The sequence below is a fragment of the Meleagris gallopavo genome, chromosome 1 (assembly GCF_000146605.3).
Source record: "Meleagris gallopavo isolate NT-WF06-2002-E0010 breed Aviagen turkey brand Nicholas breeding stock chromosome 1, Turkey_5.1, whole genome shotgun sequence".
NCBI lineage: Eukaryota > Metazoa > Chordata > Aves > Galliformes > Phasianidae > Meleagris > Meleagris gallopavo.
The window spans coordinates 114,608,153-114,627,789 of record NC_015011.2 but is presented as its reverse complement, the minus strand read 5'-3'; positions in this window follow the sequence as shown (position 1 = coordinate 114,627,789).

Below are 19,637 nucleotides of genomic sequence, written 5' to 3'. Positions count from 1 at the left end.
TTTCTAGCCTCATTCCCAGGATGCTATGTTTTGTGTTTTTCCTTTGTTTTCTGCTATGAGAGATGCTGTGGGGACAGTAAAGCTGTGAAGACAGCAAACGTGACACCTCTCCTCTCTTTCTTATGAAGGATCTGCTTTTTACTGAGGCTTACAAAGACAAGACAGATGACATAACGTATTTCTGTGTGAGAGGTAATTTTCATTTTTTAAAAAGTTTTGAACGTGAGCCATTAAGGAGGGTGTGAGTAACCTGGTTTCTTTTTTTGAAAAAGTGACTCAGATGCAGTATGTTGGATGCTAGGATGGCCTCATTATTTGTTATGGTTATGTTTGCATCTCCATACCACAGTAACAGGTCAAAATATGATTCTATCAGCACTAGTAGGTCACCATAAGAAGGCATCAGTTGTTGACCTGAAGATTTCTTTTGTTCTTAGATTTTGAGGTGAACACGGTTGGATAGAGAAAGGTGTGGCTGTCCAAGATGACAATCATACGCAAGCATTTCTTTTCTCAACATGGTAACAACTTTCCTGGTAGCTACGAACAGTTGTAACAAGAACTTGAAAGAGATACAGAATGGCAGGATAAGGGAAATGGCCTCAAGTTGCTCCAGGGTAATTTCAGGTTGGATATCAGGGAAAGCTTCTTTACAGAAAGGGTTGTTAAGTACTGGAATAGGCTCCCCAGGGCAGTGGTTGAGTCACCATCCCTGGATGTGGTTAAAAACCATGTGGATGTGGTGCTCAGGGACATAATTTAGCGGAGGGTTGTTAGTTAGGGTAGTATGGTTAGCTTGTAGTTGGACTTGATGATCTTTAAGGTCTTTTCCAACCTGAGCAATTCTATGATTCTATGACTTTATGAATGCTTATGGGGAAGCTGGCCCCACGTGAAAAAAAAAAATGGAATAGATAACTTTTCAGATAATGCTTAATTTTTTAATTTAGATTGCCTCCAAAGAGATTTACTCTAGGACCTTGATAGTAAGTCTTCAAGGATTAACATTAGCATTCCAGTTCAGATCAATAGTGAATTTTTGAAGCAAACCTTCTGATTGTCCTCACTTACTGCACATTTGTTTATAGCACGTAGTGGTCTCAGAGCACATGAACTGGATGCCCTTTGAGAGAAATTAAATCAGAAATGTGTTCCAGCTGCTAACAGGTAATCAGGCATACAGAATCAAATGACATAATCTACAGCAAGAGGCAAAACAAACATGTATGTTTAGTATAGAGTTAAACACCTCAAAACCAATCCAGAGATCCACTCCTATTGCATGATGTTGCTTGTTAATGTAGAAAATTATTTTGTTTCTTTTATATATTTTTGAAAGCAATACAGCTTTTTGATTTTTGAGTTTCAAGTGGTCTTTGGTTTTATTTCTTAAATATGCTGATATTCTGTCTTCTGTATTGCATTTGTTTAGGTAGCAACATTACTGTTTGCTCAGTATCTGCAGTGAAATTGCACCTATTTCAGGACAAAGTTTCTAAATGCACAGTAAGCATTTAAAGCATTAGCTAAAATGGTGCATTGAAGACACATTTCAAATGCTTACTCAGCATTTTGGCTGTGGCACAGATCTAGCACTGTTCATGTGGGAAAAAAAAGGAAAACAACAGTTAAAGATGGTGAAGGTCAGAAATTCTGTCTCAGAGGACTTTTAGAATAAGAAATATATATATCATACAGGCTTAAAAGAGCATTTGGAAACACTTTTCCCTCTTTTCCATGGGTGGCCATAGAGTCATTCAGTCTCTCCTCCCCTTGCTTTCTCAGAAGTGGAAATTTCTAGGGGCAGCACTCTACTGATCTTTTAAGTGTTTTATTAATGCCTAGAACATTTTCAGATCCTACATGCTTCAGAATGCTTCAGAAAATAAATATTCTGGTAACATTTGGAATGCAAAGAAATGAGGTGGCAGGCAGAAATATGAAAATATTCTCCTGCCTCCATTTACACAGACAATAGGAAAGGGAAAGGAAGAATTTACCACAAGTTGTTAAGTAGTAATGATTCTCCCACTCAAAATCAGCCACAGGGAAGTGAGGACCCCAAACAGATGAAACCCAGTTCATCCCTCAGACTTTACGTTGACTGGTACTGGTAACCACAGCCTCTCTTGTCTTAGGGCTTAAATATGTATGAAATGTCACAGAGAGGGTTACAGAATAATTACAGGTAGTACTGGGACTGCTTGAAATAAGGGCAATTTATTTTTTTACCTGTCACTGCAAATCCCAAGTGCTCTTATTCAACAAAGACTTTGTAATATAATATAAATAAGTAACAAGATAGGTGGTTAAAAGCATAGCAAGATAAAATGATCATGCTAAAAGGTAAAAACAGAGATCCTCACTCCTATAAAGGGATAGAAGAGTACTGAACTGCTTTACAGGTATCAGGTCATTGTAATTCATTCTTAAAAAGAATCCAAAATGTGATGTCAAGAATATAGAACAATTTTACTACAATGGAATCCTTGAAAAACATTGCATTTGTGAAGTATTTTTCTAAGGAACTGATAGTGGCTTTAAACATGTTATTTACACAGATATATAAACTTAAGCCTATAGAAAGCCCTGTTCCAAGTAAGATAGGGCATTGTGTGGCAATACACCAGCAAGTGCTGTCATTCTGTGGCTACATTTCTGGAGTTTTCTAAGAAATTAAATCTCTGTATGTATGCATTGCTTTCCACCAGAATTGTCTGTTTCTCCCTAAGAAGAGATGTGGAAGGAACAAAGAAAGGAATGAGGAAGAAACAGAGCTCCCATAGATAAATATGCCATCTCTTGTGATGTCCTTCACTACAGTTTCTTTGCTGAAGATTGAACCATGAGAACAAAATCAGAGAGAATTTCAAGAAAAAGGTTAACCTGTTACATAAGTCCACAATACAGTACTGCACAATGAAAGATAGCAATGCTTCCTACCAGCATTTAGATAGTAGCAAGTAGAGGGAAGAGAACAGTGTAGCAGAAAGATGAAGCAAGAGACAGATGTAATCAACGTATTTTCCCTAAACATCTTGTTTGGTACCCTTGAAGCCATCAGAGGTTATCTATGGCTGACATTGCAAGAGGGAGTAACTGTCCTGGGAATCTGTGTGAAGGCAAACAATAACCACTACAGATGCTATCTGTCATGTCAACATTCATAGTTCATTTTCTCATGGTCTTTTCTTCTTCTCTCTATCCCTTCCAGTAAGGACCCTTCCTTCTGTAGTTCTGGCAGGGAGTGTAGCTATATTCAGGGACTCTACATCCTTCAGCAGTGCTCATTAAAGTTTATCAGGTGGTGTTTTACTCATAGACATCAGATGGAATTACTCCTTGTTTTGACAAAGCAAAGATAAATGAAATGAAGAATTAGCTTAAAATTGCAGGATTTATACTTCCCATAAGCTGTATCAGTTGCAATTTTGTCATCTTAAATATAGACTATCATGGCTTTCATCTGTAACAGTTATCACCAGAGTGAGTACTGTGATCAAGTCATCCCTGTTCCTTCTGGACCATTGAGTTAAACAAAGTGGCTGTATCTTTTCTGACCAAACTCTCCTGCGGTCTACTTTACTGAATATTAATTTAAATTAATGTTCACAGAAGAATGCTTATCTCTAGTTGTAATTAAACTTTTAACTCAAGCTGTCTGATGTAGCAGAAGATAGAACAGGAATTCATGTCCTCAGCTGTGCATAGAGCCATTTTGCCATATGCAGCTGTATGATATCATCCAATCTGGTCATGTCAATTCAGAATATTGATTTGCAAGGTATCAACAGAGTTGTCAGAGACAACTCTTACTCTGCTGTAAGCAGTCATGAGATAAATTTCTATCCATGATTAACAGATTTCACTTTTAAAACCATTAATTAAGTTTGCCTTGCTTTATATTGGAAATGCTCCAACGTCCTCCCCTCATTACTGATTTTGAAATTACTGAATAAAGAGTTAGGCAAACAGAATTGGAATTTGTGAACTACTCTGCCCAAAAGAAAGGCAAACCCATTAACTGCATCCATAACATAGTGTTACACAATGGGAGGTACATGTCCTTGCAGGTTATTAGTGCCAGAGAAGACAATACAAGACCTTATGCTGGGAGAACATGATTTTAATTTACAGACCTCTGTGTCAGTCAGTTTACCCATTCACAGCCTCATGCCCACGTACTTGGAAGCACTAAGACATGTGCATGCCCAAGCAGTTTTGCCTGGACCACCTGTACTTAATACAGATGGCAACAACAAGGAGCTGTCAGATTGTCACTACATTTCTTGGATGACAATAAACTAGATTAGGACAGGTTTGTATAACCTTTAAGAGTCAACAGTTAATATGGAGCAGTTTTTTTTGCCTCTGTGACTCTTCAGCAAGTCTGCTGCCCCTTCTGTTTGCTTCTGCATGTCAGTTTTCTTCATGATGATGGCCTATCTTAATGTTGAGGTAACAGGGAGAAGAATGGCACTTTTGGTGCTGTCAGACAAGCCTTCCCATCCATACCAATTTTAGTATTTATGTTACATATCTTTACACCATCTAAGGGCAAACAGGTTTTTACATAGTTTGCTGTAAAGGAACTCACCCAGTATATTAGAGTATTTATTAGAGTACTGAGAATCCTGGTGTATGGCCTCAGAAGTTGTGGCGCAGCAATGCAAGTGTGGTTTTAAAGTTCTTACCTCAAAGGACATTTGAGCATAATCATCGCTCTGCAATGAAGTCAGCTGAAGGTCATTTTCATTCCTGGATATTTTCCTTTAACCAAGGTTACCACTCCTGCTTTCCAACCAGTATTCCTCCCAGTATCACAGAGAAGAAGGCGAGTGAATGCCTTGCACTCCTTGACAGATATGTAACTTTTATGAAGAAGCAAAGCTTTTTATTACTAGAACTGAGGAAAAAAAAGACAAACATTTAAGCTCTAAGTTCTTTCAGCAGGTCACTTGATGTACAAAAACAGTTTACCAGTGATTAACATAAATCTCCAAATATTTATGTATTCCAAGCTGTTTCTTCTTGCTGCCTATATTCAAGACTGCAGTCGTACTGTATCAGGTCACCTACAGAATAAAACGAAACTTTTCATACCTTTTTTCAAACTGTCCATTTTTAGTGCATGTGAAGATGTTTTAATAATGATCTTTTCAAATCTCTCCTTTATTATTTTCTCCAAAGATTAAGCACGTTATGTTTTGATACTTCTTCAGTTATTATGGGTTATTGACAAGCTCTAAGTGACATTCGTTATCACTGAGAATAGAGAGTGTTCATTTCAAACTCCAACAAATTATATCATAAGACTGGAATCGTCAGTATGAAAGAGATCTGTCTCCGAAAAGTAATCATTGATTTTTTGTTTTCTGAATTTCTTTCTCTGGAATATGGAATTTGTCATCTTGACTTGAACCATTCTGGTAGAACTCTGTCTCCAGTAAATGTATCTAGCCAAATGATGGAGGATTGCATTGCCAGTGGGAATAGTATTTCTTCTGAGTCTCACAAATGATTGGTTTATGTGATTGGATTTATTAAAGTGGCTCGCAACTAGTTAATAGTCACTAAAATTATGTAGCACTTCAAAAAACATTGATGCAGAAATTAACTTGGTGATCATATCAGAGTTTAACTTTGGATTAATTCCCTTTGGTTTTGCAAAATTATAACTTAGGTCCTACATATCCATTTCAGTAAAGAAGTAGCTGCAACAGTATGAACTGTTATTCACCAACTCTTTGTTGTTTTACTTGTGCCAGAGGTGAACACAACCACATTTTCCACATCCTCCCTTGTCGAATCAGTAAAACAAAATATTCTTCAGCCAGTTTGATGTGAAGACTAGTAGTTTAGTAACTGAACTTTAATTACTGTGAGAAGCGGTTGTTGCCAAGCTTCTAGATTTTGTATGGTATTGGCACTTAAACACTTAAACATCACATGCAAGAAGTTTGGAAAAGATAAGTGGGTCTGGACAGAGAGGAGAGGAAGGAATGGCAGCATCTTAAATCACTGCAACTGTTTCTTAAATGAAAAAGCACATAAGCCCTAGAATTCGACTCTGCCATAGAGTAATTATCATACTGCTGCTTGTTGTTGTCCTTTACAAACCCCTTGGAAGAGCTGTTAAGTTGTTCAGCATATGTAGGCTGCTTGCTCACATTTGTTCCAGAGGAATGGCCATCAGTCACTCTAGAGACTATTTAAGAAAAAGAATTGGCTTTGCTACTGTATCAAAAAGGAGATGCTATTTGAATTTTGCCTTGAATCTCAGCTTTCAAAATACTGAGTCAGAAAATGCGTGAAGAATGATAGAAATTTGCTGATTCCAAAATTTAACAGGTGCTATTTTCATTCCCGTAAACTGTCGATTGTTCTCCATGAGAGGTAAAATAATGTGTAATGAATCATAATAGGCAAAATTCTGAGTCTGTGAAATACCTTTGCAGAAATATGGGTAGGAACAAAACCAGTCACCAATAAGAAGTTACCAGTCTAAAGATGTTCTGTGCCATGTGAAAGAGGTGCTGTACTTCCCATTTGGTACTGTATCTGCACAGCATAAAATCCACAAAGAAAACTGAGGAGGAAAACACTCCCCCAAAAAGCAGCAGTTATCTTCCATGCTATTTTTAGTGAGGGAACATCGCCAGGGAGCATCACTCAGCAGCCTGCCCTGCTGTCCTTTGCTTCAAGTAGACAGTCCAAAACCCAAGGAATGACTTTGCTCTCATGTTTGTACCAAGGAAGCTGCAGGAAGCTTTCCATCCTTCCTTAGCGCAGTCAGTGGTACTAAGAGCTGCATTTGTCAACAGCTTTGCATTGCTCCCTGTATCCTGTCTATTATCCCTGCTCCTGAGGTTTCTGTTGGCAGCACCGTCTGTGCTAAAGCTGCTAACAACGGGGCAGCTGAATCACTGTGAGCAAAATTCTCTACTGTGCACAAAGCTTGAGAGGACTCAAAATAGTGGTGATGCACTGCCATCAAAAAGTGCCTGGGAGCAGAAGAGAGATAATGAAGGCTGGCCAAGGGCTGCCTGGTGTGAACAGCCATTCTTCTTGCATATGGCTGGGGCAGATAGCAGAGGTCTCTTTACAGTACAATAGCTTTGAATAGAAGGGTGCAGTTATGTGGAATACCCACAGGCACACACCTTCAAGAGTGGAAACAGGAAAAAATATTCAGAGGGAGACTTTTAGTGGTGTCATTTTATATCCTCTCCCCAAAGGCTTCTGTTGACACAGGATTATACTGAGGTAATATGTGGAATAATTAACCTTTTCTGCAACAGTTTACTGACATTTGCTGGTAGGTATACAACACTGGCAAGGCATTTGTAATTTTGTAGGGGTCATTGTTCAGACATAGAGTTCTTCTGAAGAAGACTATCACTTCTCAATCAAGTTCCAAGAAACTCTCATTTTGGTTTGTTCCTAACTATAGCTGCTTGGGAGGACCTGGTTGACCAGCAGGACCTCCCAGACACTGCCAGAAGCACCCAGAGGGTGCCCAGCATCACCTCATGCTAAGGAATGGCTAAAACACCTCCTGCATGGCAGGAAGGTATTTTGCCCATATGTATAAATACAAATAATCCATTCTAGTTAGTTGCCGATACCCACTGATGCTTTTTTCTTTGGCTGAAATACATTCCAGAGTATTGAGCCCAAGTGATTTCTATATTGAAATGATCTAAAGGGTAATAATAAATAACAAGTGGCAAAATGACACTGACATTGATTTCCAGCTGTCATTATCTAGGCTCTCAAGAGGAATCTATTTTGTCTTTCTTCCAGAAACCTCTCACTGCTCTTGTCAGGAGGCAATTTTATTTAATGAAGACACCCATACTTTGGTATAAAGGTGTCAAGTGAATTATTCATGAGCTCCTTTATCTCCAAAGCATTCCAGCTGCTTTATCTCATAGTAGAACTGCAAAAGAAAATTAAAGATTTTTGTTGAAGTGCAGCTGTTGCTTTGAAAAGCATCTGTTTAGCAGCTAATACTGTGAGACAGTAACATTTTCAGTTTCTGCCACCAGGCAGCAGAAGTACAAGACTAGCAGAACTGTGCTGGAGGGAAACAAGCATAAATGCTCATCAGCACTGTGAGGAAAGCTATATTTGGATATTTGGAAAATGAGATGCCTCATTTTCTGCAATTAATGTCTCGAGCAATACTGGAATATGAAGTAGCTGAGCTGTTTTCGCTTTTATTCCCCATTCCTTAGCATATGGCTGCTCTTCACCACGAGGTATTTTGTTGCAGACCGGGCCTGCCCTTAGCACAGTGTGTTGGCATATCTTTACTCATGAGGAACCCAATATAGGCAGCACAGCCACACTCAAACACAACAGGCTTTGCATTTAATCTAATTTCAGAGCCGAGATGTGCATACACGGATTCAATTACAGAGTTTAATTCACTAGAGCAACTGTTGGCTTTATTATTACTTCTCCGGCTACATCATTACTTAAATCTGCATAAATTTGCAAAAGGGCTGCAAAAGCCCATCATTTTATTGCTAGTATTTTATTTATGCTGAAGTGAAAATAAACTGTCACTAGGAATATGGTTAAAAAATAACCGTAACTTTAGAAGTAAGAGCAAACCACATATAAACAGTTTGATGAAGTCACGACAGAATTTTAGAGGACTGTGAGAGCAGGCACACTGCAGGCTTTGTCCTGCATTTCATCCACTATATCTTCTGACCTTGCGTAGTGAGTTCTGGTGTGAAGTCACCATGATTTATATTTCTACATCCTATTTTACAATCTTATTGCTAAGTATTTTCTCATAATCATTTAATCATAAAGAAAGTGTGGCTCTGTGCCTATGCATATTTTTACAGAGGGGATAATGTCACACGAAGCATATCACGCTGTCACCCGTGAGAGATGCTCTTCAGGGATGGCCACAAACCACTGACACCACACGTTTTGCATCCCAACAAGAGAAACTGGAGTTAATTGGTTATATGCTTCTTGTTTGCTCATTTACAGCTGTGATGCACAGATCCACTCCTGTGAAGCTCAGCAGTAAGAGAGTTTGCAGTAGAAATATCACGTTTCTCCTTCAGCTCTTCCTTGCTTGCCCCGATGAGCTTTTCTCACTGCTCTAGTCCTGACCCCTGGTGCTATTCAACATCACCTCTTCTAAGGTTTGTAAACCATGCTTCAGAAATTAATTGTCTTGTTTACTGTTAGGAAGTTTCTTTATTCAGAAGTGAGTAAGGTCATATCTCCCCAGGGCAGATAACGTGCTATGTTCCATCACTATTTAGCAAACACAGCTGAACTTTATAGCATTCATTTTTACCTTGCACTTGTTTTATGGCCTTTGTACCCCTAACAAGACAGCAATAATGTTGTGTAGGCTATCTTACCTGTGACATTTCCCAATTTGGTGTCACTTCATTATTTTATCTAAGCATTTATGAAGGCTGCAGTGAAAGTAATGTCTTCTGTTTTATTCTGCTGGCCCACAGCATCAGAGGTAGATGTTGGTGGTATGGCAGCAGAGGCTGAACCTTCCCACCAATATTCCATTACCTGTTTTGCTGTGTGACAGATCACAGCAGAGGGGCACTCTGACAAAAGGGCATCTGAATGGAAGTGCATATGAAGCAATGGGGTGTCATTGAATGCCTCCATGCAAAAAAAAATAAAAACAAAAATAAATATATATATATATATATAAGGAAGGCAGCCATTGACGTTTATTGATGCTATTGATGCTCACTGAATGTTTGTGGATACCAATCAGTGGATGTGAACACAGTGAGGGGTGAGTGGTGTGTTTCAGCAGTGGTTACTGTGACAGTGGGTTACCTCCACTGGCGCAGATTGTTATGAGTGTGGCACACAGGCTCTTACTTGTTACTGGTGACAAAGCGTAGCTCATGGTGGTGATTATGTTGAAAAATAGTATTTTGTAGCTGAGAATTTGTTCCATCAAATAGTGTTATTTGTATCTGTTGTAGTTTCCTTGGAAATAAACAGGAGACATTAATTTCAGAGCAACCTACATATTTTTTATAGGCTGTTTTATCTAAAACAGTTCTAATAGATGGCATCTATCCTCACATATCATCTTTTACCACATTTAAAAACGTGATTATAATCTTGAAGGCTCAAGCATAAAGATAAGGAAATACATAATCATAAAAAGTTATTCTCTTTGGTGCAGAAGTAGATTGCAATTATTCCTAATTAATTCTAGTGCTGCTGAGATCAGTATCTGGTTGAATACAGATGCCTTGCCAACAGGATGCTAATTTCTTCCTTCTGAGCACGCAGTTTTTCTCTCTGTTTTAGTTTAACTGATAACATAGGATTTGCTGCGGTAGCTACAGCTGTTTTCTTTTTACCCTTGTTACATCTGATGCTAAATTTCACAGCTGATCAGGAGAAGCTACAAGCAAATGTTTCCTGAATTTGGGCAATACTCATATGCCCAGCTTGTAGGACAGAACAGAGGAGAGAGGGTTTTGTGGGCAGGTCCATCAGTATCCATTTGCATCACAAAAAGGAAAAGCAAACTGCTGGATGTATCAAGGAAGAAGAAAATGTGTCAGTAATGGCATGAGATTGCTGTGCACTGGCTTGAGTGACTGGAGTAAGTGAAAGGTAATACCAGTGTCTTCGTGTCTTCAGAACAGAAGATTGCATTTGATCAAGGCTTTCTGGCAGTGCTGTGAGGGTAGAAACATATCTTGGCTATGTTCACACTGGGGAACGTTTGTGGCATTCCCTCAAACCCCTGTGGGCACCCAAGAATTCAGACAGAATCACAGAATTGTAGGGGCTGGAAGGGACCTCCAGAGATCATCAAGTCCAACCCCCCTGCAAAGCAGGCCCCCCACAGCAGTCTAAGACAAAGAAGATCTGTGGGAAAACCACACTTCATAAACTCCACTTCTCACAGAATTATTATTTTAATTAGGAATGCTGTTAACTGAATTACTTTTCATCTGCAGCTCCCCTTATGAGTATTCTCAAAATAAGATACTAGGATATTTCTGAATCTATGGGATCATCGAAGATTTCTGGAGCTGACCTTTAAAACATCCACAGAATAAAATGTCCTTCTTCAGAACATTGGCAGCTATTGCATTTCTCATACGGCTTTGGTTTGTAAGTACTCCAGACATCAGACTGCCTCTGAACATCTGTTCGCTGAATGTCCCTGAGAGACTGGGTTTGTGCTGCAGATTTCAAGCATCTCTAATATTTCGTAGAACACCATCATCTTAGTTCCTTTTGCTGAAATGTGTTTACTGTGGATAACTTAGACATAACATTGGTCTGAAAGCTGAAAAAAAATTTTTTTTTGAATCTTGAAGAAGTTTGCAGTACTCACATGCAGTCATCCAAGTTAGCTATTTCTTTTAGCATTCTCCTTTCTTTTTATTTCATTTTCTTTCCATGCTGTTTCCTATCATTGGACAAGTTGTTGGCTTTTTAGATGATGATGACTTTTCTTTGAGATCCCTGCTCAGGATGTACGCTTCCATTAAAGCCTCAGTAACAATTTAGTAAAGTAGAAATCTATAATTTAATGTTTGAGACTGAGCCTCATCTGGCACACTTTTTTATGCAGATCTTTACAATAAGATAGACATCTAACTGTAAATACTTAGGCCATTTTCCTGCACATGCTCAACTTTGCAACTATGGGCAGTGGAAATTCAGTATTCTTTCACAGATTTTAAACTCAAGCAAATACAAAGAGATCTGGCCCTCAGGGTCAGATACCTGTCTGTGCATAGTTGACACAAGAAAGAATCAATTAAGATACAAGGCATAGTAAAATTACTCCCAAAAATCAGTATAGCCATACTTTAGTTTTGACTGTAGACATTCATACTTTATAAACTTTTCATGTTGCTTTATCCCAATTTTGCAAGTTAATAAATACGGAATCAATGGCATAAACATTTCTAGGAATGAATTAACTCCTCTGTAACAGGATATAGAGTTCAAAAATCTACCTTGTTTATGTTGAATGACCAAAATGGAAAATAAATTGGCAGCAAAGAACAGAAAAATAAACCCCATGAGTTTGAGCAAATTTTTTCCTTTAAATCAGTTACTCTTTGAGCAAATACACTCATTAAATTATAATGAGTCCCTCCCTTAAACTATCCATAGTTTTAGAAAGGTCAAGGCTTGCTAAATGTATGTTATTTAATCTATGTGGAAAGTACAACAATATTTAAAAGCACAAATGCTCTAACACAATTGCTAGAAAAAAGAGGGTGCGTGTTCACTCTGCACCTCAGCTTGGGATCCTGTAATGGGGGCTTCACTTCTCAGCTGTTCTACTTCAAAATGATTCTGTGGTTTCCTCAGATCCCTTTATTGTTTCCTACTACTCAATGTGGATACTGCCCAACTGGATTGAATGCTAAAGCAAAAGCACCAAACTTCCCTAAGAGCTTTAGTTTAGAATGGCAATGTTTTGGAAAACCTTTTGTCTCTAGCTGTGCATAGAGCCCTAAAAAATTAGGGCGGGATAATCCCAAGTTTCACCACAGTGATATTACACTGGAACATCAGAGTTTGCAATAGCAATTATGAGCATAATTGAAGCATTGTTGTAGGAAATGTTTGTAAAATGTCTGACTGAGTGCAAGAGAGTAGCTAGACATCCTGTGGCCAAGTTCCAATTGTTTTTTCTAAAACATGGGCCAGGAGAGGTTGATTTACCACACCCAGAAGAGTAAACAGGAAAGGCTGCATCCATTGGGTTGTTCTGCAGCGGTATTAATGAGGGGAGATGCAGGATGCAGCCAGGCATTGCATGCAAGCAGCAAGCTTGGGTACAGCACAGAGCCTCAGCTCCCTGCACTCCTGTGTTAGAGATCCTTTGAGACAGGCCATCTTTCCTTTTTGCTTTTGCCTGGCTAATCTCCAGTGTTACAAATCTTCCACAATTTAGAGCTGAATATTAAAAGGTGGCATCGACCATAGATTCCAAATGATGCCCTCAGGCACAGAAGCAGGATTTTCTAGTCCAAGGGGCTATATCCCCTGACAGAAATGAAGAGAGTTCTCTGTCAGCTACAAAGAGGGGAAGTGTCTTAAAGTCAGTTACAAGGAGGGGAAATAATGGGAAGGTTCCCATATAACTTGCAGACGAAAGTATAGAAAGGGAAGATACGGCTCATAGTGTTAAGTCTGGCAAGGAGGATGATGGAGGGATGATAGAATCACAGAATCATAGAATGAGCTAAGTTGAAAGGGTCCACTTTAATCATCTAGTTTCAAGCCCCCTGCTACGTGCAGGGTTGCCAACCAGCAGACCAGGCTGCCCAGAGCCACATCCAGCCTGGCCTTGAATGCCTTCAGGGATGGGGCATCCACAACCTCCTTGGGCAACCTGTTCCAGTGCGCACCATCCTCTGAGTGAAAAACTTCCTCCTAATATCTAACCTAAATCTAATAAGGAAAATTCTTAGGTTGCCCATAGCCAGGACAGGGAGCTGTGAGATTAATCACTCAAAGGAAGGGTATGAAAGAGGGCAGAGATAGCCTGGAGATGCTTTTTTCTTCTTTTATTCAAGAGATGCTGTGTGGTGGCCAGGTCATTCACACAGGATAACTTCTGAAGCTTGTAATCATGCTTGTTCTGCATTTCACCAACTTATTTCCTGTTAGTTACTATCATGACAACTCAGGTTACTCCAGGTTTAATGTCAGAAATTACTTCCTGCTTATTAGTCCTTCATGCATTTATTTGCCCCCTATTACCCTTCCAGAGCATTTGAATGCCCTGTGAACATTGTCCATATCTCAAAAGACTGCTGTAAGATTATAAATATTTTATTTGTACTACTAACAAAAAATGTTGGCAGGATTGTGTGGCAAATATAGCAAAAGTAGGAAGGGTACTGTATCCTTCTTAATCTCACTGAGACAAAATCCCAAGTCTCAAGAATGTAATTGATCATCCTCACATGCACCTTCCCCCTCTACTATGATGAGATTTAATATCTAATCCCTATATAGTGTATAACAGAGTCAGCTGTCAATTGCCTGGAATTCTTACATGGGACAAAATGAAGAACACATGAACAGTGACACAAATAGTATCTTAACAATATTTAGCCTTTGCTACTCAGTACTGGCAGTGAGAATGCATGTAACTAAAAAAATAAGATTTTGTATAATGATCAACATAATGTTGGCTCAATAACATAAAAAGTATGCATACATGCGGAGACTGGCCTATATTTCAGGCTCAGTCCTGTTCCAACTTTAAATCCCAGCTTTAGATACCTCAGTAGCAAATCTACAAAGGATTTTCAGCAAACATAGTTGCAAAAAGCCATTTCTGCAAATGAAGAATAGATGAGAGGGAGCGGAGGGGCAGCGCTGAGCTCTGCTCTGTGTGACAGCGACAGGGCCCGAGGGAACGGCATGGAGCTGTGTCAGGGGAGGGGCAGCTGGGGGTCAGGGAAAGGGGCTGCACCACAGGGTGGTGGGCATGGAACGGGATGCACAGGGCTGTGGGCACGGCCCTGAGTACCGGAGTTCTACACTCTCAGACATTGGGTTTGGTTTTGGGTGGTGCTGCATGGAGACAGGGGTTGGACTCCATGATCCTTGTGTGTACCTTCCAACTTGGGGTATTTGTGATATTCTGTGTGGGAAGCTGTTGTGGCTGCAGCATAAGTCACTAAGTGGGGAAACTAGCTGGCAGTACTCCGTGATGAGCTGGCCAGCTAGTTGTATTCTTTCCTGAAGTCTGTAAGCAGGAAAAAGTGCTTGAAGAGGGATGTGAAAGAACATTTTGCCTTATACTGCAAGTGTCTTCAACAGCAGAACAGCTCCTGAGGATATGCCACAAACCATTTAATGCTCTGCCTTCACTGTGGTGCAGGTGAAGCTCTCTTGCCCATATGGAATGTCTCATGGGCAGCCCTGCAACTCTGCCTTTCACACAGGTAAAGGGCAACGGTTTACCTCCATGGCATCTACCCCTTCTTGCTGATTGCTGACCATGCTGATGATGAAGGCTGTTTGGGCTAACAGCCCAGCTGCTGTTTATGCTATCTTCTCTGTGCTGTCTCCCTTATGTGCTTTTAAGGGCTGTGACGGTCAGAGGCTGCCTCTGCTGTGGAAGCCGATAAAAATCTCTCCTGTGCTGAAAAGCAGTGCCAGATCCATATGAATGCAGCTTGGGACTCTTTCCTCCCAAAGCCATATCTCCAGTACCTGTTGTTAGCTTGGAGGGGAGGGAGGAGGAAGAAGGGGAGGCTCTTATCAAGGCACAACAGCCCTGCAGCTAAGCCTTACCACCCAGCTTGCCCCACCAGCCATGGCTGCCCAACCCCTGGCCCTTCCAACAAACAGGCCCTGCCCTGGGGTGAGGTTATGAAAAGGTAATGAGACCTGGGCACAATGCTGTGAAGGACAGAGCAAGGCTCTGGTGGCTGGAGCTGCACCAGAGGCTGCAATTGCATTGCAGATAAAGTGTCAGTGATAGCAGCTTTTGCATAATGCACAATGCAGCACAAGTGCACCCTTTCTAAAGCTGATGCTGAATGAAGAGATTGGCCACATGCAGGTTACAACCTTTATGGCACAGTGCATGTTCCTGCAAAAAATGCCTGCAACAATGCTTGCTGCAATTGCAAAGACATTATTGTAGCTGTGTTTGGTCTGGGTAAATTGGTAGTAAGTATAATTTCTTGTCACTTGCGTCCACTATCAGTGGTCATAGTAGAAGCTGCAGCACTTTGCAGCTGATCTGTTTGTGTTTTACACTGAGTTCGTGAATTAACTAGAGGACTGGGTGGTCTACTTGCTCTGTTAAAATGTAACAGGGCATACTATTTTCTTCAGGTCATACTGTTTTCCTTAGGTCAAAGCTGCACACGAAGCATGATTCTGCAGTAGCAGCATTGAAAGCCCTTTTTTGTCAGTAGGTTATCTCATAACTCAGCACTTCTTGGATTTTTTTTTTTCCCAAGTCTTAAGGCACATTTTTTGAGAGGCAAATTAGCTGAATAATACACAGAGAAGTAAACATGCAGTGGCTTTTTATTTAATTAATACTTCTTCAAATAGAAAACACACATTGCATTAGAGGCTTTATTGTAATAATGTCTCTGTGCCATTCTGCGAGGACTATGCACTCAGGAGCACGAGTGCTAGTAATAGTTTGTTAAAAGAAACAGGTGATGGAACATTAGCCACCTCACCAAGCACTGAGAAATGTTCTTTAATAATAATCTACGCTCTTGTTATCATCCTTACACCTGACACGTGCCTCCCTCCTTTTCTGTGGTTATACTGCAAGGCAAATCTTTTAACTCGCGTCTGTGAGCAAAGACCGTTGTGGGTTCCTCCTATTTATTTGTGTTTTCCTGCATGTGACTTCCAGGGATGTGTACGCCTTCCTCAAGTAGCGCTTCTTGGCCCAGGATTTCAAACTGCTGCTGATAAGATCTGTAGGAAGTATTGCCCTGCAGTGTGGAAAGGTGTAGTGCATTCTAGTAGGAACCAGATGCATGAATTTCTGCTGGAGGCCTTGTGAAATTGCTGTGTTAAAGTATAGAGGAACCACTTTTTCTAATGCTTGGTTTGTTGAGTGACCTCTTGCATCTACGGAACACAAAAGGAAGTGGACAATCTTTCAAAACGAAACCCAAATTATAGTGGATGTACACCTAAAATATTATGTTTTTCAATTGCACATGGAGTCAATATTTTAAAAGAAATAAACTACCAGGGGCTTTGATGGAAACGAGGCTCTACCTTCCTGGAAAGTTATTGAAAAGTAGTGTCCTATTTCTGGCATTGCTGTTATAGAGGAGTGTGCATGGGCTTAGCCTGGTGCCACTGAAGCTCACATCACATGCCTTAGTGTTTGTAAAAAGACTTTGTAAAATGACCATTCTAAAGATAGCTAGTTGTGATATCATTGTAAGTTTTCAAAACTTTCCTGTAACTAAGGAACCCCACACAGCAGTAAATCAACACAATGTAAGTATTTATGGTTTGCTGGAAAAAAAATAATAATGTCCCTTAGGTAAACCAGACTGAAAATTGACTTATCTAAGTATGGTTTGGATCTGTGTGTGGTCCTCTTTTCCTCATTCCCTCTCCACCCAGACAGTAAATATTTGGATATTTATCAAATATTTTATGAGCTCGATAGTTATTTTCTATGATGCTCTATGGTTCTCAGTTGCTTACTGAAAAAACTGACATGAAGCTCATCCCCCACAGTCTGCTCAGAGAAGGCAGTTCTCATTTATAATGCCATTCAATTCTTGAAAACATTGAATAGGTCAAAGCTAGGAAATAGGTACTATTTCTCCAGTGTTTTTCATACATTAGAGGCTTTAACAAGCTGGAAGACAGGGAATCAAATTTTATGGTTCACTAACCATTTATCCTTATTTTCTTAGAGATAGCACATCTTCAAGCAAGCAGCAACGTGAAGAATAGTAAAGGATCTGTACTCTCAGCAAGAGTATTTACACGCTAAATTGATACATGAATCTCCAAGGCTGTCATTATGTTCCAAGCATGCTTGAAGCAATGGGCGTGAAACCTGTGCAACCAGCTACTTGTCACCAAAGCCTTTATTCATTTTGCAAAGAAAGCAAATAAAAAGAATTGTTATTAGTAACAATGGGTGAGATTCACTCGAGCTGATCTGGGAAAACGACAGTTTTCCAGCCAAACATTTTCTTGTGTATCTGAAGCCTTGCCCAGTGATACGTGGAACACTGTCACTGTCAACAGGACGCAGCTGTCAGACAGGTTTTGTGCCTTTTGGCCAGGGCACACTTAGTAGGGTCTGAGCCCTAAGATGAATGAAATAATGCACATGTTCTAGTGTTCGGCCTTTGGATTGTACTGTTCAAATATATGTATATGTATATGCATATGTATGTATATATATATATTCCCAGAATCCCCATATTGAAATGGATTTTTTTTAGTGTTGATTATATATGTTGTATTATACATGTCTGTTCATACTAACCAGTTCATTCTGAAAAAAGCCCTTGTTGTACATATTACTAAAATTACTACCGTTCCTATTATCAAAACTTTTGAAGCAGTCACTCTTTTTTTTTTCTTTTAACGAGGCTTTCATCTCCCTCCCACCCTTGATCAAGGAATTGTTTGTAGGACTGCTGCTGGTTGTTTCTAAAGTCACTGTTGTTATTTGGGTGGGGAGGAAAGGAGGACCACACACAGATCTAAAGCATACTTTGATAAGTCAGATTTCAATCCAGTTTACATTACTGACATTATTTTTTTCCAGCAAAAAATAAATACTTACATTGTTCTGATTTACTGATGGGCATTGCTTCTCAGTGATTAAAAAAATAAAAAATAAAAAATTAGTAGCCTATACTGACATCACAATTTGCCTGTAAACAGGAAGGTTTAAAACATCTCCCTGCCTACTTGTGTGGCTTCTGTTACCACTGAGCATTTATCAGTCTGAACTTATCTTGTACTTGACAGAACCTGGGAGCCCTGATGCAGCCCAGCCTCTGCTCTGAACCTTCTCCTGGGGACTCACATTATTTGGGCTCCAGAGTTCACTTTCTGAGATACAGTTGCCCTCTTTCCAAACAATATGCTTTACAATGACAAAACACCACAGCAAAACATCCACTATCCCTAAGGGAACAGAGATTTCCCCATTAACAGTCCCCTAACACTCTTATCATAATCATGAGCTATGCAGCTGGCAATAACTGCAAACCACAACCATGCAGCATTCTGAGCACTGAGAAGATCGACACATGTATTCATGGCAGATTAGAGAAAGAAAAGGTTTGCATGTTTTGTGCAGATTAGGAGGCACGGTTGCATGGCGTGGAAAGGATAAAGTAATTTTCATAGAATCATAGAACAGTTTGAGTTGGAAGGGACTCTTAAGGCCACCTAGTCCAATTTCCCTGCCAATGAACAGGGACACCTAAAGTCACATCAGGGTGGTCAAAGCCCTATCCAGCCTGTTTGCTGGCATCCACCACCTCTCTGGGCAACCTGTGCCAGTGCCTCATCACCCTTACTGTAAAAATGTATTCCTTATATCCAATCTAAATCTCCCCTCTTTTAGTTTGAAAGCATTTCCCTTTGTCCCATCATAATAGACTCTGCTAAAGAGTCCATCCCCTAAGAAGGGGGGAAGAAAGACCTTACAGCCCCCCTTTAGATACTGAAAGGCCGCTACCAGGTGTCCCCAGGATGCTGAACAGCCCCAACTCTCTCAGAGTTGTCCTTGTAGTTCCATCTCTTGGATCATTTTTGTGCTCCTCCTCTGGAAATGCTCCAACAGGTCTATGTCTCTCCTGTACTAAGGACTCCACATATGAATGCAGTACTCCAGGTGAGGCTTCATCAGTATATAGCAGAGGAACAGGATTTCCTCCCTCACCCTGCTGGGCACGCTTCTTTTGATGCAGCCCAGGATACGGTTGGCCTTCTGGGCTGCGAGGGCATATTGCTGTCTCACATCCAGCTTCCCATCCACCAATACCCCCAGTTCCTTTTTGGCAGGGCTGCGCATCACACTGCCAGACTGCGCCCTGGCAGCACCTCCGGCAGCAGCCAGCCGGCACTTTACGAGAGACTGCCGGTGG